The 26,129-nt window shown below is 40.3% G+C and overlaps 1 protein-coding gene across 2 annotated transcripts in view; it reads left to right on the top strand.

Moving 5' to 3' along the window:
• Window positions 1-26,129, top strand: part of LOC139692305 (patched domain-containing protein 3-like) — a 215,023-nt gene that overhangs the window by 89,432 nt on the left and 99,462 nt on the right. The window lies entirely within an intron of this gene.

Below are 26,129 nucleotides of genomic sequence, written 5' to 3'. Positions count from 1 at the left end.
TACCAGCTAACGCACAATGTCTAGGTTAGAGTCTCATATTTTTTCTGCTGTTTCAATTTGAAGCATAAAATATTTTTGTCTGCATATTCTACTTCTAAACTCTATCACCACTACACCTGGTCGTATACGTAGACTAGTTCATTAATGTGCGCTGGGATGAGAACAACTCACTGATTGTAAGAACTATCGACACTTTACGATACATATACGATTCCCGTTGTTCTAACTTATAATTCCTCCAGCCAATTATTTGCTGATCGACCCATGTTTGCGTGTCACGTTCGGAACTTAAACAGTAATGCGTGGTCAGATTGTCAAGTCTGATTCCGGCAATTTACTCATCTAAAAAAGAATTAATTATTGTTTGAATACTACCATATCTAAATACAGAAGATTTCCAGTATTCGTTAGTCACACAATCAGGCACCTAGCGCAAATGGCATCGAACTCTGCGTATCGATCATTTTCATTTATATGCATTCCTAATATTTTCAGACCTCACGGGGATTTTAAGCAATTCAAAATGAAATGCAGATCTTAACCATGACCATTTAAAGTATGAACATTTTGAAATGGACAATTTCTACATCATACAGTTTATACATATGTCTATGATGAAGTATGAGTGAAAATTTCTAAGAATGAGGCATCAAATCAGGATTAGGCTTGAAATAAGGTGCATGGACAATTTCAATCAGTCACCAACAATAATTCAAAACTGCAGAGAACTGACCCAGTGGAAACTGGATCCACAGACACGGATTTTTGTTTAAGGTATAATTAATCAGTGACAGGGAATGATTGTATATTAGATTTTTGCTATCAAAAAAGGGTTGTTGTAAACTCAGATTATATTAACCTACATTGCTATTGTTTGACGACTGCCAAACACAGACCGTATCACTCTAATTCGCTCATCTAAATTAAGTCAACTAAATTAAGTCAATGAAGTCTGCTGCCTCAAAGTAAAAGCTAAAGCTGATGCTAAGGGATGAAGTTGAAGTACAATAGCCTCAACGATGTTTTCCCGACAAACTCTAGCCTCTACAAGCCAATGGACGCACATTTTATTATTTTCATTATATTTGTGTGTATCGATAATTACGTTTAAATGAGTCATGTATCTAGTCAGACCGAACGGGCAATGAATATTTGTTAAATGGACTTCAATTACAGCAATGGACTGTTGAAATGTCTGAGCGATGTGGAAGGTATTTCGTGTCTTTCCTTGAAATAAATCAGGCATTAATATTAAGGAAGTCAAATTGAATTCACCGTGTTCTACGAACATTACTGCAGGAAATTTGAGTTCACCGCTTTTCTTCAGCAGATCCGCGGACGCCTAACGATGGCTGCACAAAAACACCTCACCAAGGATTAACTATTCCTTCTAATAACGGAACAAAGAGCACATCGTAAGTTCCAGTGCCACTCTTGCAACATCTACAATACAAGTACATGGAGTACAATACAAGTATTGCACCTGATGGTCTGTGAAAGCGAAACTGTTTGCACCATACACAAATACTGCGTAATATATATTGTGTTGTATTCATTATAACATGAATAAAATACACAAACCAACGCCCGAGACAACTGATTTTTCTTCCTCCTGAGTTCTTGTCGTGTAGGTACTTATCGTGTTGCATTTTGCACGAAGGAATTTCTTTCGTTATTTCGAAACACCTTGCTTACTTCCCGGAAATTAAGGACATCAATCCAAATTAAATAACAGATCTGCGATTAAATGAGTGAAAGTAGCCATGGAATGCATTCAGTGAAGCCGAAGCGATGTAATCCCGAACTAAAAGGCGGATTTTCGACTAATACAGAGAAAGTGATTGCTTGAAGTACGCTGAAGCGCGTCTAGGAGTGCCTAAAATTAAGTAAAAGATTCTTCCTAATTTTCAAACTGTTTCTCCGCCTTAGACTATAATACTTGGTTATATGATCAAGGTTAACTTACGCCATTTTATACCACGATTAATCTCATTTGCACTGTAAGCGATAGAATATTAACTCCAACCTGCTAACGGTGGCGAAGTTTCATGGGGTTATATGCTTTATTAACTATCCAAGCGTAAATTATGGATGGGTGAGCATGACTTTTTACCCCTTAAACCGCATCCTAATGCATTCGTTGAAGATATTCAGTGCGTCTGGCCCCCTTTACCCCCTATTTGTTTGTTTTCTGATCAATTTTTCGTCCTTGCTGTCACCAACAAGTCCTAAGAAAATGTTTGAAACACGCACAGTTGGTTTCTTTTACATCCTCTCCCATCTTCTCGAATTAGTAATGATTACACTCCCCTTTCACAATGAATAACCATCCGAATACATGCTCGTTATGAATTCATGTAGAGAATGCCAATATTTAGACCATGCCCGGTTAACTTCTGCAGTCATTCTTTGACTTCGATTTCTTTCCTGTACCTGAAAGAATCTTTAGGTCGAACTTTCTGTTTTCTTTACATGACGGCATTGCCTGATACGAGAGCAATACTCTCGTTGAATATACATACAAACTTCGGTGAACATGAACGGGAAATCATTGATTATCCTCCATGTAATACCACTTATGACATTTTACTAAATTTATTTTTTCCGAGAGTCGTTCAATTTAACTCAGGAAATTTAGTTTCAATCCGGAACCGTTTAAAACCGGGGACAATATTCAAATCACAAGAGCGTCATATTTGATTGGGTTTGTTTGGAAACTCAACGCTTCAAATATTTATTTTAAGGCAAGAGAATTGCTAAAAGAAAGAACTCGCGACTGTTCAATCCCGACCAACTCCAGAATGCTATTTCTTTCAGAGATTTTTGGTATTCACAAACACGAAAGATTATTTTCTTGGTGTTATTTTAAGCAGTTGCAAAAGCGTTCAGAAATCATGTTTTCTTAATGGCAATGATCACGCTGAGAATCGTCGACTTCCTTGTCACGTAAGAATGATGTCCTTTTGAGTTTGTTGATGTTTACTCGCACCTCCGTGTCCGCACGCGCCGCAATGGAAAAAACAAAGGAGTAGGTCGAGGCGTCTTAATCACCCTTGCTAATTCGCTCTCCCACGCTCGCATTTCCCACCATTGTTTAAAGGAAACAAAATAGATTCTCACCCCCCCCCCCCCCGAAAGCGAGAGTATTTCAATAAAACGAGATCAACAACTTTCCCCTTCCCTCCCTCACTCACCCTTCGATCTTCTTTTGTTCTGACGTTATGGTCATTCGTTTACACAGCGCTAACTGAAGTGTTTAGCGCCTGTCGAGTTCACGACGGGCGCCTTTCGCGAGCCTTCCTCCGAAGAGCACGACCTAACATGCAGGAGATCATGCGAAGCACCTTCCGCTTTAGCGATGCATCGATTCAACATCGATCTAACTTTGAATTAACCCGTGATTTATAGCATCGTAAACGCCGAAATACATAAAACTTTGGCCATGATACTCGTCAACATTAAAACAACAAGATATTTTCTTTGATATGAAATGTTTATGCCACAATTTTTACTGAAGCCTATTATGCGTTTGTAAGCTTCGTACAAGTTCATAGGGTCCCTGAGACTGAATTCATTACGCGTTCCAGCGGTTAGCGTATTTGTTCACCGATCCAATTTTAAAATAAAATCATTTCCGATCGTCCCGTACATCTATGAAGTTCCGAGAATATAGGCCCAATGGCATTCATATAAGGTCAATGGTAAGTACCAGTGAAAGTTGATCACACTATTGTTAATTTAGTGAAAGCATAATGAATCATCAATTTCATGCATATCAAATAAACATATGACCAACGAAAAATTAAAAAGTAATAAATTCTCGGAAATTATTTTTTTTATTTCGATCACTCAAACAGTAGTTTGCAATTTTATGCATTTTGAAAAATTCAGCAGATGTACACATATCATAATTATTATTGTATTAATAATCGCTATTTTAGTATTTATTTAAGTTTAACTTCATTTAACTCCCAATAATACAATTCGATATTACCCAAGGATTATTTTTAAGTTAGGCCCGCTTGGGTATTAAAAAATATAGTATACTCGTCAGAAAAAAATCTTTATTTGCAGTTTCATTTTCCTGCAGAACTAACTCACTCCTACCTTTTCTACCTACACTCATCTTCTTTCCTCAAAGACTGTTTCCAGACCAACGCTATATATATATATATATATATATATATATATATATATATATATATATATATATATATATATATATATATATATATATAATATATATAATATATATATATTTATATATATATTTAAGCGCAATAACCCGCCATTAGGTGAACAAATATTTCTTTAAAATACATATACTATTGCCGAGATATAAGGAAAAGGGATGGGAACACACATACAAGACGTACACAAGAGAGGTGAGGAAGACGGAATCGAACATATCACAAGTGAAAAAATATATCCCTGACCGGAACTTGAACATCGGATCTTTCGACTTGCCAGGCCGATACTTTAACCACTTGAGCATTGGAGGAAACTTAATTTACACTGAAATCTGCGGGTGTTTTATGCAACCAAGTGCCCTGATTCTTTGGCCAGGAGATGGCGTTAGGGAGCTGTATCACCCATCAAAAGAGGAATGGAATACATTAGAGGAAAGGATAGTAAAAATAGAAGTTTCATAAAGGATAGGAACAGTGTGTTACGTGGCACGCATAGCCAGAAGAAGGAGACGAGCCATATTGGCCAAATACGCATTCAAACACGAAAACCTACCATTAGGCGAGCAAATATTCATTCACATGGAAATAGATATAAGGAAATGGGATAGGAGCAAGTATTCCTATATACCATCATACTTTTTCGCGCGTCTACGTAGACGTTAAGTGGGCCGCTAGCACACGAGTCGACGCTACTTCACGCAGAATCCGCCGTCCTCAAAACCAGTTAATCTTCTCAAGAAGTTCATTCCGGCCCGCATTGATACTTGGGAGGCGTGTATTCTGAGGGTAGCCAAGGACGGCAGCGCCCCCGAAAAGGAGCAAGGGAAAGGACGAGCGTGTGGCGCAATCGCCCCTCTCGTCCAACCTTCCAGGACAAATCGAAAACTTCGGGTGTCGGTCGAGTTTGCGAACGTAAACTTGTGAGAATTGTCGAATCGGGTTTGCTGCTCTAGACGCGAAGCGAACGGGAAGGGAGTGGGAGGCCAGCACCACTGGTCACGGCGGGCAGCCAACCAAGTCTGGTTGGTGAGAGCCACGCGTCCCTTAACCCACTCTTTCGTTTGGTGGACTCTCAATCCCATCCAGAAAAACGTAACAAAAATCGAGCATTGCTTCAAGTATTCCCACCTTAGAAATTTTTTTTCTTTTTGAATGAGTATCCTCCATTTGGATCATCGTAAAATGAGAGACCAATATTGATCGTAATAGAATTGAAACTCCTGAATGCGAATAATCACTGTTCGTCAAGTGAAATAGTGAGCAAAACATATTTCGTCAAGTTTCTAAGGCATTATTATACGATATATATCTTTACCAATGTTTGGGTCATGAATTTAAAATTAATACAAGGTCTGTACCAAAAGTAGTTGGACTGAGTCGATTAAAAACATTTATCGCCAAAACTGATACATTCGCTCAAAAGTCATCGAATTACTACCCTTGTGCGTCGACGCACCGCTGCCAGCGGATATTCCACACCTCGTACGCTTTCTGGAAGGCGGTGCCCGGAATGCTGCTAATACCCCTTCGTCACAGCCTGTTGTAACGCTTCCAAACGTTACGTACTTCCCGCACGGATTTGAGGTGGGGGAAGAGGAAGACATCTGGTGCGGCATTCATTGTCTACAAAATTGGATATCATTCACATGGTCGAGAGGCTCTTGGCAGATCCGCGTGCCGGTTTCCTTTCGTTCATCCATGGGCACTCGCGGCACCAACTTCGTACAGACCTTTCTCTTAACCATGTTTTCGGTCACAAGTCGATACAACTTTAGGAATAAAGCCGGCATAACTTTAGGGATACCAAGGTCATCAGAAATCATGCGAACATTTAATCTTCGCTCCCAGTCCCACAAAGCCTTTTACTCTTGCAATATTTTCGTAACTTTTCGAGGTCGAAGGGCGTCCTGCACGTTCGGCGTCTTCAAATATCTTCTCTCCCCTCCCGAAACAACAGGTGCCACTCAAAAACATCCGATTTACCCATAGCATTATCCCCATAAGCTGCGCTGAGCATGTAATGAGTCTTTTTTCCGATTTTGCCCAGTTTCACGAAAGATTTGATAGCTTAGTGCTATTCCAATAACCAGTTCATGACAGAGCGTAGCGAGGTCACGTTATAGTGGTTTCGCAAATGTACGATCCGCACTGCTCAAAGGCTGGGGGGCAACCGTCACCCGCCTCCCGCCTTTCCTGAGACTTCCGCCCCTCGATCCCAGTCAGAGAAACTGCCGCCCATCCGTCCGTCCATACGGGAAAAAATAAGTCCTACAACTTTTCGGACAGACCTTGTACACATTGTAGAGTTTAAGTGCTATACAATCCTCTCGGCTCCTTTCTTACTTAATGGAATATTTTTATCGGAATATAATAATTTAAATATCCGACTATGATCATTTTCATACATTTAGTTAGTTATTCATTCCCAATGGCAGGCAATGTGTTTTCCAAGCGTGTGTTTGGTTTGCAACTAAAATAATTAATATAAGGTAATCTACCGGTTAAGGTAGGTTTTGGATGGACACAACTACCAAATATAATTTTGTGACTCCTAATAAAATACAAAATCCAGCATCCCACTCTACATCAGGTCCCTCTTCATCTCTGAGTACTTCCTTCCTCCCATCATCCCGTCCAACATCCCTATCCTGTTCCTTCCCTTTCCTCGTTTGCCTAACATTCTCCCCTCCATTACAGTCTTCAACATCCAACTGCCGGTCAATACCCCCTTCATCCACTTTTGCTGCCTCAATAGGATTTCTCCTAACAAACTCCTCTCTTCGCCCACCATACCAGGTACTACCTCATTTTTTTCCTTTCAAATAAAATAATATGCATGAAAAACGTATTATTATTATTAGATTTAATTAATAATCAAATACGTTGATAGCAGTGTTGTAATTATTTTTTCTGCTGGATATCATGTCGGAATTTGGAAACGCCTATTAAGTTTTGCAAATGCTGTTATCCATTTTCGTCAAGTTAGTGGAGTACTATGACAGAGCAAACTTAGCAGATATTGCGGAACCAAAGGCTAAACTAAACTCGCTTGCTACGCCCCACGATTCTCTAATCGCAGGTGTATGGAGTCATGCTTACGCACACAACACATACGAGCCCCCATCGCCCTTTCTGCGGGCACCCATCCCTCACAGCGCGAGAGTGGGTCAGGAAACGGTTATTCGTTTGAAACCTTCAGGCGAATGCGTGCTCTGGGGCAGATCACACGTCGGGCGAATTTTTTCCTTTTTCCAATTACTTCTTCCTCCACGAGGCGTGTTGCATTCATTATAGCAGTCGCACAAGTGCCCTTGATGAGTGCACTGTTGCCCTACGGTTTATTATCCCCACTCCCTAAACACACCTCCGAGCGGCTGTTTTTGATGGCCTTTGACGGAAGCTACAAAACACAGAGATGATAAACAATCCTGTCCCACTCCCTTGCCCAATCGTTCTCACATCATTCTCCATCCGCTACTGCTACGTATTGTTGAATTCAGATTTATGTAAGGCTTTCGAATCATTCGTACCTATGCCCAATCTTAAGGAACAACACGAGGAGTACACTCGAAGTAAAACGTGATTTTAAATTCGAAAAACATTAATTTCCCCTTATGTTTTACAGCTTTTTATAAACCTTCATTAATTGGTTGAATTTTGTATTTTGTGCGAATGTTTATCTTGAAGACAGAGCGGTATTATGTCACCTTAGATCTCGTATCACATGAATTCAACCTGTGTTGCCAAAGTGGAAACGGATACTTGGAAATTCGATGATAATGATGATGCCAGTGTGAATTAATCCATCTCTCTCCATGTCCGAAGAGATGACCGCAGTTTCCCTCCATCATAACGTCAGCAGCCGCTGAGCACGGTAGTTTCCTTGACGATTATCTTGCGTTTTATCATTGGTTAGGCTATCAGTCTTCCGCATGTCATTTTATGCAACAGCGATACGTGAATTCCGCTGCAATCTCTCAGTTGAAAATCTTTAATTCGTTATTTTAAAACTTCTCCTGATGAATAAATATAGTTTATCTTGTTTCACAAAATGATTGACGAACCGGAAGATGGCACGAAGTGTTAAAACCCGGGTCGTGTAAATAATGACACAATGGTGGAAATCACAATTGTTCATTCTCGTTTCTCCCTAACTAATTAAAGGGATAAATAACTAAATTTTGCGAAAATTATTATTATTCGATATACAATAAATAACAAATAATCGAGAGAAATTTATTGTAAAAAAGCCTATGTTACCTAGATACGTACACATATATTTCACTGACTCTTCCGTTTGATGAAACAAGGAAATGATTTCGTGGGAGGACCCAAAAGTAGTGCCAACGATCTTCAATAGTTCTGCTGGATAAATCTTACTGTAATTTCAAGTACAATATGAACTATGTAAGTTAGGAAGTTGAGAAGGTATATGTGGAATAGAAGGAGCAAAGAAGGCAATCGAAGCCTCTAATTTCACTCCGAGTAAGGGCAAATGTGAAATGCAGCTAATGGTGTGAATAAAAAAAGTATATCGGCGGCACATAGAAGTAGTATACTCAGGAAATATGCGTTTTAAACTTGAAATATTAACGGAAGCAACATCAGGTATTTGCTTAAGGCGTAGAGATGCTAAGTCAACTCACAATCGTATTCAGAGAATCGATGCCTTAATGTTTTTGGTGGATACTTCCAGAATATTGGTATAAAAATGAAAAAGAATAAAATATAAAATTCAGCTTCTTGAGATATTAACAAGTTATGAACCCAAACACTGTTATCCTCAAGTTATATTCTGTTATGGCATACACATATAACTGATACCACAACATAATATAACTTGAGAGTATGGCGTACATTCGATATACTGCGTGTTTTTCATTCTGAGACCGCCTTAAATTTCGAGTAGACGAATATATTTCATTTTCTGAGCCGTTCACATCCAAACAATATTTCTAGAGCTCATCTGAAGGCATATGACACCCTTTAATGGCTTTTTCGTAAGATTTATTAAGCATTAAAAAAATGAAATATCTTAGCCTAATTGTTTGAGAGAACACCGAGTTGCAGACGGTTATACATCCCTAGGGAATGCATGATAAAGGTAATCATAGCACCTTTGCCATCGGGAAAAGGAAGTAGCCATATATCGCTGTTTTTAAATTAATATTCCATCTAATGTGGTCGGGCGAAAATCAAAACTACGGACAGAGCGAAACCTCTGCTCACACAGGGCGCAAGAGATCAATCGTGTCGGAGAGATGGAAGTTTCTCCGAAGACATGGACGAGGAATTTCCGAAAGCAGAAATAGTTTTCGTGACAAAGCAAACAGATGAAAAAAAGTCCCATGAGTGGTGCTGTAATCTCTAAGGTGTGGTTAAGATCGATGGATAAGATGAGATGGAAATATCTGCTTAGAAGGCAAAAGGAAAGGGAGCTTATTCGTTTTCTCCAGGCATAATTTCACTTTTCCCAATTTTTTTCAATTGTTGCGCTAATCTTACAGCAGTTCGTCATGATACTCCGCTCTCTAAAGACACAAAAAATCATACTTCAGAAGATCCAAGAGCCGCAACTCCAACCAGTGGCGGTCCTGGGAACCGCGAATGCGTGACACGTCATTTTCAGCTGGAGACGGCAGCGCAAGAAAAAGCAGCCATCTTTCCCTTTCTGCTTTCTCCTCTCAAAACTCACTTCCGGATTCGCAACCAATTCAGTGCCATAACCCACCACCACCACATCGGCCAAATACATACATCGGCGGCGCACGCGAGAATGCCTGGGCGTTCGTGGATGCGTGCATTAAATAACAATTAGGACCACTTTCTTATGTCCCAGTTTTTTGTTAAAAGAGAGGAAGTCTCGCACGAAGCCACGAAACGGCGATGCTTACTTCCTAACACATACACGATATACCTACTAATTTTCCCCGATCTCAGTGTCTCTGCGGCTGAAAAGTGTTCTAATTAAAATTGTGTACTTCTGGTACGAAGTCAGTGGGCATTTCCTTTTCAAGACTTCATAAAACCACCACCTGCTGCAGTAAAGGAACAGATGCTCAGAGAACTTGAAGGCAGCGAGCAACATCCTAAAAATATTCCAAGGATAAAAGAGGTACTTATATTACACCTTAATTTAACATTATTTGTAAACCTTTAAGTTAGGTTTTCCACTGGTCCATTCATTATATCACAAATCACAGTTCCTAGATTGGTCTAATTTTAATTCATATTTTTTTATATCTCCTCATCATCATTGGTCGTTCAATCCTAAGATTGGTTTACTGCACTCCTCCATCCCACCCTATCTGGTGCTAATTGGCTTACTTCCGGGTTCCAAGAAACTGCGGGAGATGCCGCAGCTGTAACTTTTAACGGAGTCATCGCTAATATGCATTTCAATGCAACAATTTCAGAGTGTAAAAATCATTCGCCTTGACCGCGACCGGACCGGATAGGGATCGCCTGGACCGGGATCCCGGTCAAGGCGAATGATTTTTACACTCTGAAATTCTTGCACTACTTCCTGGTATTCTTTGCAATGCACTTTCTTCATTATTTGTACTACGTTTTTATCTCTTGGTCTTCCTCTTGAGACTCTTCCCTCGATTTTTCTTTCTATTATATTCTTCACGAATCCATTGTGCCTCACGGTGTGGCCAATACAACTGTTTCTTCTTTTCTTTATGGTTTTTCATAAGATCCGTTCTTCATCTATTCTTCTGTATACTTCTTCATTTCTTATTTTATCCGTCCATTTGATCTTACGCATCCTCCTCCACCACCAGGTTTCGAAATCCTCTAGTTTTTACTGGTCTACTTTTACGGTGCTCCATGCTTCTGATCCATTGAGTGCCACGCTCCATGCGAATGTTTTCACGTAATTTTCCCTCGTATGTCGTTCATTCTTCTTTGAACACAGCAGTTTTCTTTTAAATGTGAATACTCTCTTAGCTTGAGCTATTCTTTTCTTGATGTCTGTAATACTTTTTCCGTCCCATGTGATGGTACTCCCTAGATAGGTGAAGGAATCCACTTGCTATAACTTTTGTCCTTTCAGTGTGACTGCTGTATTCCGATTCTCTCTTCCTCATACTAGGATTTTGGTATCCTTCGTGTCCATGTACATGTCGTATCTTTGTAGAACTTGATTCAATACGTTTAGTGGCCATTGAAGATCCTCTTGGTTTTCCGCTATCATTGCAATATCGCCAGCGAAGCGTAGCATATTTATCTCTTCTCCATCCGACCTAATTGCGTCTAATCCGATGCCTTGTTCTTCTCGTATTGTCTCCTTCTGGTACATGTTGAACAATGAAGCTGAGAGGTTGCATCCTCGTCTAACTCATTCGTCAATTTTGGCCTCTTCCTTTAGGCTAATGGCTTCCATCTCACATTCGCATTGTGGCTACACTTGTGGCCTGTACTTGCTTCTTGTTTAGCTGATTCTTCTGTCGTCGTGATCTGCGTGTATTCCGAGTTTTTCCAGCATTCCAAACATCTTGTTCCATTTCACATTGTTGAAGGCTTTCTCCAAGTCCACGAATGCCACATACAGTTGCTTCCTCACATCTATTGTTTTCTCTATCATGATTCTCAGACTGAGTATGGCTTCCCTGGTTCCTCTTTTTCTTCCCCAAGCCAAATTGGTTTTCCGATAAGTTATTTTCAAAGTTCTTTTCCATCCTTCGACTTATTATTCACGTAAGTATTTTTGATGCATGTGACACAAGACTCTAGGTTCGGTTGTTCTCACATTTCTCTTTCCTCGCCTTCTTTAGTATCGCGATCATCACACTCATTTGAAAGTCTTCATGAAGTCTTCCGTCTTTGTACCTATATTTGATTATTCCATACAGATTGTCCTTGGCTTTGTTTTCGAGTGCCTTGATGATGTCACCGTCGATTTTGTCTTCTCCGGGAGCTTTGTTTTTCTTAAGGTCTTTTACTGCCCTATCGAATTCGCTCCTCAGTATGAATGGGCCATGGTTTTCGTCACCCGTTTCACTCTCGTCCTTCATCAGGTTTTCTTCCAGCGGCCTCGGACCTTGGTAGAGTTCTTCGATGCATTGCTTCCATCAATTCCCAATATCTTCACCAATATCAATATATCCCCGTTTAAATCCCTGATGTTGTTGCTTTTCATTTTCCTTACTCCGACATGTTTCTTCACCAGTTTGTATGCTGTGTCGGTATTCCCCTTCTTCACATTTTCGTTGATTTACTCACAGCAGCCTTCTATCCAATTCTCCCTGGCTTTTTTGCATTCTCGGTTGACTTAGTTCTTAAGCTCCTGGTAGAGCTTTTCCTCATCATCATTCCTGGGGTTCTTGTATTTTCTTCTTTCTTCCATTAGTTCTCTTATATCCGTCGTGATCCACGATTTCTTCGTTTCGGGTCTCTTTCCCACCTATTGCTCTTCTATAACTTCTGCGATTGCCCTCTTCAGTTCATCCCATCTCTCCTACTCCTACTCCTTTCTCCTTCATCGCCTATTTTGTTGTCAATGGCCGTGGTGAATGTCCTTTTTCACTTACGTTTCTCGTTTTCTAACATTCCCTGTCCCTTCAGTATTTCCAATTCAACTTTTACTGCTCGCATAATCCTTAACCTATCTACTGTTCTGCCAAAAAATTATTCCAGGTGATTTTATCCCTTCTCTTCCGTGTTTTCTATGGATTTCCTCCTTTCCCCAATAAGCCGTGATCTTGCTAATATCTTTTGTGCAACTATTAATTGAAGAAAAAATTTTCCTACACATCCTTTCTATTTTTTGCAACATCGCATTTAGCGAATAATGATGCCATGAAAATGTTCGGTCACTTTCTCCTCCCCTCGGAAAGGTGTTCTTTTATGTTTTTTTTCCGTTCGAATGCTTCTTCCTTGGTTTCTCCCACCATTTGGTCTCCATTGCTCCAATTACAGCACTCTTTACCACAACAGCAATCAACGTCGTATGATCGATGGAGGCAGAGTTCGTCTCATGACAGTCCTTAACGGCGAGGGTTAATTGGCCATTAATAGCAAGGGGTCCTTTTACTTTGCCCCCGCCACTTGGTGCCCTCAAGTCATGCTATGTGCATGCTATTCATAAAATTATACCCTTGGATATTTCGTCGGAGTGTCCACAGGCGTTACCGGCGTCAGCCTCGGTCAGTACCGGAAAATTGCCCACTAGGCTACCATACTTCTTATTATCACACCATCACTTCAATTTCAATAGACTTTTTTCAGCTGTTATGGCCGTTAGGGATTCCCAATTCTTGTTCGCATCGATGATCCAAACTATGTCTTATTTAACATAAGTCTAAATTACAACGAAAAATTTAGGTATGCTTCGATAGCTTTTGGTGAATACTTGGGCAACATCATTCTTTAACTGATCATAAACAATATTTTTTTTCAGGTAGAAAAATGTGTCAAATATCTGTATAGTTTTAAGTACGAGGGTCATCCGGAAAGTAGTACCCGTTCGTGAAATAAAGACACAAAAGTAAATATTAACAAACATAAAAAATTTTATTTGAAAGAGGATACTTTAAACTACTTCTCAACATAATCTCCAAGCAAATTAAGGCATTTGTCATAACGTGTGACAAGTTTCTGTATTCCTGCTGCATAGTCCTTCGCCGCCAGCTCATTGAGATACGCGAGGGACCCATCTTGCACAAATTTTTGCATAATGCAGATGGTGTTTAACAATTTCATGAACAATTGTTCGAGAAACATTGGGAAAATGCTCACAGATGTCATCAATTGTGACGCGCCGATCGTTCCTCACGAATTCGTCAACTGAGCTCACCAGTTGGTCTGTAATGACAGACGGTCTCTCCGAACGCTCATCGTCGTGTGTGTTCCCCCTCCCCATGTTGAAGTTGCGACACCACCGCCGAACAGACGACTCGTCCATTACATTGTCTCCATACACCTCCTTTAATTGGCGATGAATATCACATGGGCGAACGTTTCTTGCATTGAGGAATTTAATCACTGCCCTCACTTCACAACTGGCGGCGTTCTCAATTTTTTTAAACATTGTAAACAATCACAGAAACAACACAGGCAATGCTAGCGTCACGCAACTTGGCTCAGAGAAGGCAGACAAGCCACTGAAGCTATCTGACCTCGTCCAGCGGCTACTCGCGTCGTCAGCACTTCATGCGGCACGAACGGGTACTACTTTCCGGATGACCCTCGTATAAAAGCCCTGTACTATGTTTCGTTGAAATCTCTTTAAGTCAAGACCAAAATATTAAATTAGATTTGGTTCTAAAATTGGTAGGATTACGTGAAGGAATTTTCGATCGGTTGAAGTAATGGTGCTTATTTATTTCGGGATGAGTTATCCCTGCTGCGCCACTATTCTTTAGATTTTTCTTCTATGAATTGAACATTGATTTACGTCTCAGTATATCGATCCGAAGGCACGATTCGGGGTAAAGTGTAACACGAAGGTGAAATTTCACGACCTGTTTCCTTCTCCCTCATTGATACCCCTCTGTAAAAGAATTACGGTGCGAGATTGGAATGAGCAAAACCTCAATGACTCCATGCGGTGGTACCCTTGGCACATTTTATAAGGAATAACAGTCTCAGTTTTTACATTTGCTTATACATAAATGAATGCATGCTCCGATAAAACTCTCGGAAATCACCGTTGGTAGTATAAGACGATACAAACGACGACTTCCCAGAAGACCATAGTCTTGAATAAGGTCATAGGTCAAGGATCAAAACACGCAAACTCTCTATTGTCTGATTTCTTTCATTCGAATTATTTTTGGCACGTCTCCAAGAGCGCCTAAGCCATAGATTCGCGTGACCTCTTTTTTCTGGATTTCTGAGTCACCTCCAGCAGGATGAAATGATGCGGAGAGGCAATTCGGCTCGCAGGAGTCTTTTGTAAAAATGCTATTTTTTACAATTACCGCCGTTTCTCCAAATACCGCGCAACATATTTGATTTTCCGCCGGAGGAGTTAGGAAAGATAACTGCTGCATTTGAATGCATTAAGAAAAAGTAATTCTTCCAACTTTGCATTATTCACCGACTTTCCTTTTATTTTATCGGGAAAAGCAAACATTTTACTCAAGTGAGTGCCATTTAAGCTTACATTTTAATCATTAATTTACTCTTAGTTTTTTTTAGTTCTGATATTTCCACAAATATTGGGGAGTGAGCAATACATTCCAACTTCGGGACATTATTTTATATGACTAATAAACCTATTTTTCATAATTTTTATCGTTCCCTGGACTGATCAATTTGAGACCAAAAATAAATTATATATATATATATATATATATATATATATATATATATATATATATATATATATACCATAAACATAGAAGCATAAAGAAAGGATACACATCTGTAGTTTTGACGTTTCGACGTCATCTGAATTTGTCTGATGACGACGGTCGTGCCGTCGAAACGTCATATCTACAAATGTGACTGTCGATTCTTTGTTTCTATATATTTATATATATATATATATATATATATATATATATATATATATATATATATATATATATATATATAATAATTCCTAAACAAGAATATTTTAGGTGGCAAGATGTCAAGGTCAATAGCGTCAGTCAAACGAAAAGGTTATATGCAAAGCTTTGGACTAGGACGACCTCGTAACCCTTCATTTTTCAGCTCGATTAGGACTCGTGGGACTGGGTTGTTGTTTTTAAATAAAACTTGATCAATTACATTTTGTTTTCGATTATAGAATCAAGGAGAAACTGAAAGTTTCAACTCGCTAAATATTTCTCACCCTGTACTACAAATATAGGGAACATTATGTAACCGAAAACGACATGGTTAAATAGGAAAGAGGGGATGTTGTAGCACGTCTGCCTCGTGCCCATGTTGAAAGCCACCGGATACAACGACAATGCAGATATCAATAAAAAATATTACTGAAAATTAAAGCAAAACACTAAAATGTTGAAATTCCTCGATTTAATTACTGACTGCGCCACATAACGCGCCACGGCTGGTAATCTAATGACCTCAAACGTTGACTTCGGTACCGTATGGCAATCCGGCTATTGTGTGGGACTCTCAGGATCTTACAGTACATCAAGGATCTTACAGAGAGAAATACTCGTGATATAGTATATACTAAGCAGAAACTGAAATTTATTTTAAAACGCTCAAATTAGACATTTTTATATAAAGGTTTATCATAAATGTTGATACCCTTTTCCTTCTTGAAATGTGCGTACCTGTACAGCTTCCATACTATTGACGTCTTGGATTATTTATGGAAAACGAAAATTTTAACAAAGATCAATTTCAAAAAGAGTAAAATGCTTCTAATATTCTAATGATCCAGAAGGTAATTGTATCTCAGAAAAGATAAAAGTATATAGTGCAACCAGGTGGCATCTGGAGGTAAAAGTGCTACGTTATATTGTTTATGTACACAACTGTGCTTTCAAAATTATCTTCTAATTTCGTGCTTTAGGAAAATATTATTAAATATATTAACTGAAGTGGAACATTAGTGTGTACACTGGTACATAGCAAATATAACACCGTTGTGGACGTTGAAAGACCACAGAGCTATTCTTGGGTTATGGCCACAATTACTCCGATCGGGAAAGGCGTAACATAAACGCCATCTCTCAATAGGGGAATTAAATTATTTTTTTATTAAACTAATAGAATACTACAGCTTTCAGCATTTGCCGGAATTAATTATACCTTATTCAAATGGCAGAATGTATATAGTCATCGATCAGTTTTTCGTTGCTCTTATCAATCGAGGGGTGTATAACGTGTGTACGATGCATATTCTTTCTTCCGTTCACATGACCGGCCCTTTCACAAAGTTAAAACATATCCCCTTCTAAATTTTCCAACACCAATTACTCATAATCATTTGCTTCATAGTCCTTCACATGGCGCACATTTTTAGTGAAAACGTTTCCGACTCATGCCCTCAGAGAGACGAAATTAACGGAGACGTGACTTGACTTAATCAGCGGGGAAAATCCATTGCACATCCCTGAGGACGGGGGGGGGGGTGGTTCTATAGGTGCAGGGCGTGGATTCAAAGGAAGTGAGAGCTTAGCATATCGACTGAGCTAGTTTAAAGAAATCCCGTGTGATACTGTCGGCGTTCGATATTGTCCCCCCCCCCCAAGTCATTCGTCTGACCGATCGACAGCCCAGTGATCCCTCGGTGAGCCCACGACGAATGGGAGCGCGGCTTTCACGAGGACAGAGGGCATTCGTGACACGGAGCGTTGGCCCACTTTGAAAAAAATCCATCAAGTGAGTGAGCGCGCCCAGGAGCCATTGTTAACATCAGGGAGCCATTGTCTCCTTGGAGGTGATTGGGAAAAAAACGCCTGTCGTTCCGGGCCAATAAAATGCCTCTTCGCGAGGAAGAGAATTACAAACTTGATTGCTCACGGTCCTCTCAAATAAGATTTCTGACGGTGGCTTAAAACCTTACGCAAGACGCCCTCAGTGGTAACACGTGGATCATTTGGAGCAAGCAGTCTGGAGGTATTCGCGCGTTAAATAACTACATTAACCTATAAAATTTGGACGATTGCGACGCATTTGAAAGAGTCAAAAAAAAGGGAACATGTCTCGCCAGTTTTACTTTTATTCGATAAATCCAGTTTCAGGGATTGAATACCGTCTAAATAATTTTTTTTCAATGAGAGAAATTTAGACTGCGAATGGTTTTCTGCGACAAACGATGATATTCCGATATGAATTTTCCCGAGCCATCTGTTCCAGTATTGAATTTAGCAATGGAAGCTTGTTGATCCCAATAAGATGCTTTTGGCCGTCCATCACGTTCATCAGATTTTACATGATATCCACCATGTCTGGCCTCGAACTCACGATCCCTTGGACGGAAGATGGTATATTTTCCCATCTACCACGAACAACCGCCGCACATGATAGCGACTACTAAGCTCATTGCTCAAAGCGCATTGCATTGCATCGATGTAGGTTGGAAATCGTATCTCTCGTATTTTGAGATCCTCTGTATTCACCTGGCTGATGGATTCGAGACCTCAATGGAGACAAAATGGAATCACTAGCCCACTTGAACTGACAATACTTTCCATAAATCAACTCTAATAACTATTACTACGAATAAGACCATTCCGAGCCAGTAAAATTCTATTTGAAATTGAAAAATAACCAACTAGACTTTTCCACAATAAAATGTATTCACGACCTAGGTTTCGTTATGGTATGGCATCATCAGGTTAAAATTGACAGGTCAAACACAGTAAATGTGTACATATATCTCTGGTCGGAGGGGAAAGGTAGGGAGGAAGGAGAGGATTGGTTGAGGTAAAAAGAGGGGGGAAAACCTAATCATAACCTCAACCAATCCTTTCCTTCCTCCCTCCTCTTCCCCTCCGACCAGAGATATCTATGCTATGTTTGACCTGTCAATTTATACCATAGCTAAACCTAGGTCGTAAATAAATTTTCTATATGGAAAAGCCAAGTTATTTATTTTTCAATTTCAATCTGAAAGTATCCACCAATTCACGTCATAAACAGTGTTATTTAAAATTCTATCAGCTCATTTCCAAGTATTTTAAATTCTAAATCATTTCCGACATATTTTCTCTTCGTATAGAGTTTTTTAAAAATCTCTGAACTGTTTTAATCCAAAGCTTAAATGAATATAAAAGCTCAGATAGCCTTACTTTTCCTAATTTAGAGCGTTTATTATTGTTGACATCATGAACCCCTATAATGACGCCCTAGTAAGTGGTAACCGTTGACTTTATCACAAATGCACGGGCGAGTCGGCCGATGAGGAGTCGATTAGGCGAGTGGCTACGCGCGGAGAGAATCGAATCGTCGTCCTCGAAATCGTCGCTTGGGGATTCTCGACACGGACTCTTCCCTTCCACCTCGACCAACCCCCCCCCTTCCGCCCCCACCACAGCCCAGCCGACCCCTTGCCCCACTCGCTCGCCCCTCCCTCCCGCTCCATCTCCAAGCTGCACTTCGGTTCCCCCCGTCCGCAGCAGTAGGAAGGAAGCACCCCCCGCCACCCACCCCCCGCGATCGGCTCGCGATGGAATGCCTCCTCGCGCGCGCCGGAGAGGCGACGCCAGCGATGGAATTTGCACCCTCCCAGCTCCCCTACTTCCGCGCTCTCCCCACTTTCAGCACCCCCCCCCCTCCCACACTCGTTGCTTCTGGCGCGACCCCCTTAAGGCACTCGCAGGGCTCCCTCCCCCTTCCCACGCCCCACTTCCCTCTCCCTCCACCGCTTCCGCCACCACTTCCTCCTCCTCCTTCCGCTTGCACTCACTTGAACCTCCCCCGCTCAAAACAAATTCGCCACCTTAGATATTCCCGAGTGGGACCATTCACCCACGGGGTCGGACAACATTTCAGCACTGGTCCCTATTTAGTTTGTTCTCGCGATTCTCAATTAATGTCAATGATTCTCAAGGGAATTGAATTCATTGCCGAGAGTTCATCTCGTCCTAAGCAGTAGTGCGCGTGAAATTTACAAATCAGGGTACGGGGCCGAGTTCCTTTCCCTGTGCCACTTGCGGCTTCTCACGAAGTTCTGGAATCCAGGAAATGACGCTGCTTTGATTTTAGCTGGGGGTGTCCAGATGGGACAACTTCTTTGAATTCGAAGCCTCCGGGCACAAGTAAGATGTACCCGCTAAGTAAGTGAGCAAAGGTGATCTTCCAAAGGCATTAAATTAGCCATTGAACGTTCGTAGTCTCTGCTGTCCAGATGACAGCAGTTGCTGACGTTTGCACGTCAATCTTATCTCCTCAATGAAGCCTATTGGGAAGTTCTGGATGGATTAATTTATGTTAATATATATAATTCATTTTGCTAATGTGTGCTAAAATGATACCAAGATACAATGGACGAGGAATAGAAGAATGCATATTGAATTACATCAAGATATTTGTTTTCTTCGGTTGAAGAGAAATTTCACTTGGATAAGCCAAGTGCTTTTTCGTCTATTTTTCTGTTTTAAAACGAAAATCACACAAGATTTTGCAATCAAGTGTTGTGAGTCTTAATTGACATTTGTAGTGAAGACCTTGAGGACTAAGCGTGGGCTACATAGTAAGAGATGTATTTTATTATTCCTCATCTATTAGGAAAACAATAATGAGGACGAGCAATTATTTTGCAAACAAAATAAGAATGCGTAAAATTTTAAAGACGAAATAAAGGGGGGGTTTTCATGATACTTATTGAATCTTGCTTACAATTAAGGGAAGATATTAAAATGGGTTGAACTGGATACAAATGAAGGAACCTTTGGTTTGGCAGACGTCAGACGAAATGGTGTCCATTGCAATCTCACCTCGCTGTAAACATTGGTCTTCCTCTAGAACAAAAATCCTTAAAAATCATCCCTAAATGTATGAACATTTACAACAATTCACATCTTTCACTACAAAACGTCTTCATTCCGGTCGACAACGTCAGTAAATGACGTCCTGTTCTTCTAGTTCAGGGGTGTCCCCTTCAAAACATTACCCTTAACTGGTAACACAATAATGATTGGGAGTTTTACATTTCGATTTTAAATATTTTTGACGGTATCTTGGCATGAATATACTAAACTGCAACAGTGACAGCGATTAAATTAGTGTTTTTAGCGGCCTTCACGTGTAGGAAACCTGGTTAAACAAATCCAACGATTGGATAAAATATCTGTGATTATAAAATGATCAATTTGGACTTAACTTGGAATAAGAAAGTTGACGGAACGATGAGCTACATACAATTCCAGGTTTATTTATCTCAAAAACCATGAGAAATATGTCTTCGTCATCATCAACGAACCTCGTATCATCGGTAACACAACCTATTGAACTTAGTGTAAAGCATCCTGGTTCAATAGGCTTCCTTCCTCTTACACTGCCGCTCGCCCTGCTCATCCTAGTTTGCCTTCTCCCACCTTTATAACACTCCGATGGCAAAAGCCATCCGCTTAACCCTGACGTCTTCCCAAATGAAACCCTGATGGTCACCTCATTAACCGGAATACATCTTTCACGGTGTTAATTCCTGAGGCTCAGCATGTTTCCTCCTTTTTCACTGATCGCACCCCAGTAAAACAGTGTCTATAGAAAACGCCTATCTGGCGGCAGGCGTTTTTCCGAGAAACGGTATCTTTCGTAAGTTCTTAATGGTTATTGTTTTAAAACTGAGTCAACGTGCAACTAGTAGGAAATTATTTTCTCGTTTTTTTTTCCACAATGTTTGCCATAATCATCAATAGGATCTCTTGCACCATTGGAGCTATTCATTTCAATGCATTGCATATCATAAAAAAACGTACATTTGCCAACAACGATTATGAGGAAATGAGAGGAGCTCGCCTCGTTTGTTTGCCGGCGCTACCGATATGATGTGACCTGGGAGTCATCTTAGTCACGTGTCCCATTTCCTTCCTTTCTTCCTACTTTTTCCATCATACTTTCTTTGTCATGGCGCAGGCACAGAACAATGGAAAGCATATATCCACGCCTACATCGAACACGTGAGTAATGCCGACATATGGCATTCGGATATCCCCGTTGGTGAATCACGGAAGAGGTTGAAACGACTGCCTAACGGCCACGCTTGTTTTTGGCATTACTGAAACCTGAAAACCTTAAATTACGATGATAATTAATATGATAAATCATGTCTAGAGATACATCATCCGAATTTTTTTACAGTGCATTGCAAATAGGTTCCACCATCTATCATGAATTAACGGGTAATTCAGGAAAGCAAATTCATATCACCAATCACTCAGGCGTGAAAATACCAATGCTTGTTCTGAAATGTGCTTACATTGGTGTGCGGCTGTCTGTTGGCACTTTCATACATTAATGGGCTAAACTAGAAACAGCACAGTTATTTAGAAGGAGCGAAATAGCAGAAGACAGTATAAACAAGATTTTATTCATTTCTTTCATTCCTGCGAGTCTATGGAGATCTAACAAAGTTAATTTCGCGGGAAACTTCCTTTTGGATGAAACTTCTAATACTCACGGAATTTTTTTACTTGGAACTATTACTAGGAAACAAAAAAATTCATATGCACATTAAACTTTATACTTTCGTAGCTTTCAATTTATTGATGATTTGCTGCAAAAAGTATCCATCAGCCGAAATTTTTCTCAAATCCACCGCAAAAGCAAATATGAAGTGAGTCGTGGCTAGTACGATACGATGTGATGACGTTAATTTTTATGCCGTCAAATGAAGGTTATAATTAGATAATTATTTTTAAATCTTATTAAATATTCTTCGGGGCAACTTAGTAAAAATCTGTTTCTTACCTCCGCTTTAGTAACTTTATGCTTTTTAAAATTTTAATTTATCACTCCATTAAATATTTTTGGGAACGTGACAAATCACTTAATGAATCAAGTAAAAAATCACCTCTAGCCTAAAGGAATCAGATATTAATTTAATCGGGTGCTTTTGGACGTTAATTATCTGAATATATAGGAAATACGTGGTTACTGGCAAAAATATTTTAGCATAGCATTTACTATGACCGATATATTTCAAAATTAGTTCCAACTATTCCGAAAAAAGGTATCGGGAGCATTAAGCGAGGACTTCAGGACAATGAGTTTGATTTCGCACGCAGCTAAAGTTGTTCCCATGATCATCAAAAAATAATAGGGAGTAGAGCAAATGATTACTTAGAGGATAATCAGTTTGGGTTTAGGAAGGTGAGAGGTACGCGTGATGCCATTGCAGTAATGAGATCACTAATCGAGAGGGATAGAGTTCGATAGAGTGAATTGGGAAAAACTAATGTGTATATTGCAGAAAATAGGAATAGATTGGAGGGACAGGAGGCTAATCCGCAACCAGTACACGTCTCAGACTGCTCAGGTGCGAGTGGGGAACGGGGAGTCCGAATGGTCAGGTTCAGGAAGGGGTGTAAGGCAGGGTTGCCCATTATCACCGCTGCAGTTCAACGTATATTTGGAGGTAATAATTAAAGAGGCATTGGAGGAACTGGAAGTAGGAATGAAAGTCGGAGGGGAATTCGTAAAATCAGTTAGGTTTGCTGATGACCAAGCTCTAGTCCGTAAGTCAGCCAAGGGGTTGCAAGTTTTGCTGAGTGAATTGGAAATTCAGTGCGACAGATATGGGATGAGAATCAATATGAATGAAACAAAGGTTATGCGATTTTCTAGAAATAAAAAGGCTAAGCTAAACATTAAAATAGGAGGGTATAAAATAGAGAATATGGAACAGTTTACATATCTCGGAAGTGTTTGGACCAAAATGGTCAAATCAGTAGGGACGTAAGGAGAAGAATAGAGCTAGGCAAAGAAGATTTCTTAAGGAGGAAGGAATTGATGACTGGGACGCTGAGGAAAGATGTTAAGAAAAGGCTCGTCAAAACTTTGATATGGAGCCTAGCTATGTACGGAGCGGAAACATGGTCCCTGAGGCAGGATGATAGACGTAGATCGGAAGCTTTTAAAATGTGGGTGTGGAGAGGGAGAAATGGACCTAAAGGAAAACAATTGAGGATGTGCTAGGTATGGTGGCCGAAGGAGAGGGGTTTGTTAGGAGAAATCATTTGGAGGCAAGAAAAATGAATGAAAAGCATATTTATCGGCGGCGGGATGCTGAAGACTGTGATGGAGGGGTGAATGTTAGGCAAACGAGAAGGAATAGGATAGGGATGTTGGACGGAATGAAGGGAGGAAGAGGAGACTGTTGTTGAGAAGGATGTTGGGTTGTGTTTTGTCACGAGAAACAAAATATTTATTTGGGAGTTGTGTCCATCCAAAACCTAACTTAACCTGTAGATTACCTTAAAAAATATGGCCAGCTCAGAGTAACATATTGCTATTTTTTAATACTTTACATTTCGATGAAGTGATACCATTCCTTCAAGCGAGCTTTCCGGGTTTTCAGAGTTACATTAGGAATTCCAGCAGTAGCATTGAAAACATTCTGTTTTTCAATTTAATATTCATTCACTTTATTGAAATATTTAGCTCTAGCATTAGCTACAGGGTTCGTCCGGAAAATAAGTGTACTGAGCTCAGGAAAAAAAATTTATTACACTTTTACATATCTTAAGCTAATAAGCTAATATTCCTCAAAATAGGACCCTGTGAGTCGATACACTTGTTCCAGCGGCGTTCCCATTCCTGGAACGCTCCCGCGAAGGCATCATCGGGAACCTCTCGAAGACACGTCGTCACGGCCTCTTTGACGGCGTCCAAAGTCCCGTATCGCGTTCCTTTCAAACTCCTCTTTATCTTCGGGAACAGAAAGAAGTCCGGTGGTGCCAAGTCCGGGCGGGTGCGGCAGCGTTGCCACGCCGTGCTTGGCCAAGAAGTCCGACACGACAAGCGCGGTGTGAGACGGCGCATTGTCGTGATGTAGCCGCCAGATGTTTTTGATCGCTGGCCGGACGCGGGCGACTCGTTTTCGAAGCCTGTCGAGCACTTGGACGTAAAATGCAGCATTTACAGTTTGTCGTTCAGGTACAAATTCGTAGTGGACGACTCCCCTTTTGTCAAAAAAGACAATGAGCATCGCCTCGATCCGAGATTTGCTCATGCGAGCTTTCTTTTGACGGGGTGATGATGGGGTGTGCCACTCCGCACTTTGTCTCTTCGACTCCGGGTCGTACTCAAAGATCCACGTCTCGTCACCCGAAACAACGTTCTCTAAAAAATGTGGATCATTTTTGCAGTGATCCGCAAGTTGTGTCGCGATTTCCAAACGATTGAGTCTTTGATCATCACTGAGCACTTTCGGCACCAACTTTGCACAAATTTTTCGCATCTGTAATTGGTGCCTAATAATCTCGTGCACTATTGTTTTTGGCACATTACACTGCTCTGCTATCATCCGAACACTAAGACGACGATCAGAGTTCAGTACATCGCGAACTTTTCGCACATTTTCGTCGGTGAGTGTCGTTGATGGGCGTCCAGGCCGTGGTTCGTCGTCGACCTCTTCTCTGCCCTCCACGAACATCTTGTGCCACTGAAAGATCATGTTTCTGGACATGGCTGACTCCCCGTAAGCCTGGTTAATCATACCGACAGTTTCGGTAGACGATTACCCAAGCTTTACCGCAAATTTGATGGAATAACGCTGCTCCAAAAACTTCGGCATCGCGTTCCGTGACGTGGGTCGAGCGTGGAGGTTCGCGTTAACAGAGCTCCTCACTACACCACAGCTCAGAGCCGACTGCTTTTTTCAGCGTCGCTTGCCAACATACCCCCCTCCAATCGCAGCCCGTCAGAGCGGTGCTGGGCGCGCCTGGAGCGGCGGGAAAAAATCAGTACACTTATTTTCCGGACGAACCCTGTATGCGCGTGAGATAGAACACACTAGAAATGTTCCGTTAGTTACGTTTTTATGCCTTGCATAACTAAATTTGTGGTGTAATTTTAATATTTAGATATATATATATATATATATATATATATATATATATATATATATATATATATATATATATATATATATATATATATATATATATATATATATATATATATATATATATATATATATACGCAGTTGACATTAGATTTAAATGACTTAGATGCATTTTATCAAATGATTTAAAGGAAGCAAGCTCTTCTTAAGTTCAATTTAATCAACAAATCTCGCAAAAGTAAAGGCATAATCAATTGACCTCGAACGAAGTTCTAACTACTTGTTTTCCTTCTGGAATATGATCTCGAATATGGTAGTTGTTCTAGTTTCAGAGGAGTCGGCCGACTCAGCTAAGGATTGATTTCAGAGAATATTTGGAAATGCTGTTATGGCGAGAATAAAATATTCAAGTTTTTTTAAATTTTCAAAAATTTTCCGTGTGCCCTCTAAAATATTGACTCCGATTGTAGTTCATGAATGTTACAATTTCAAACTTTCTCATACTTTTTCGA

This window comes from Hetaerina americana, unplaced genomic scaffold, assembly GCF_022747635.1.
Source record: "Hetaerina americana unplaced genomic scaffold, ioHetAmer1.1.p SCAF_4, whole genome shotgun sequence".
Lineage (NCBI taxonomy): Eukaryota > Metazoa > Arthropoda > Insecta > Odonata > Calopterygidae > Hetaerina > Hetaerina americana.
The sequence above is the reverse complement of the archived record's forward strand: the minus strand, read 5'-3'. Positions and strand labels throughout refer to the sequence as shown.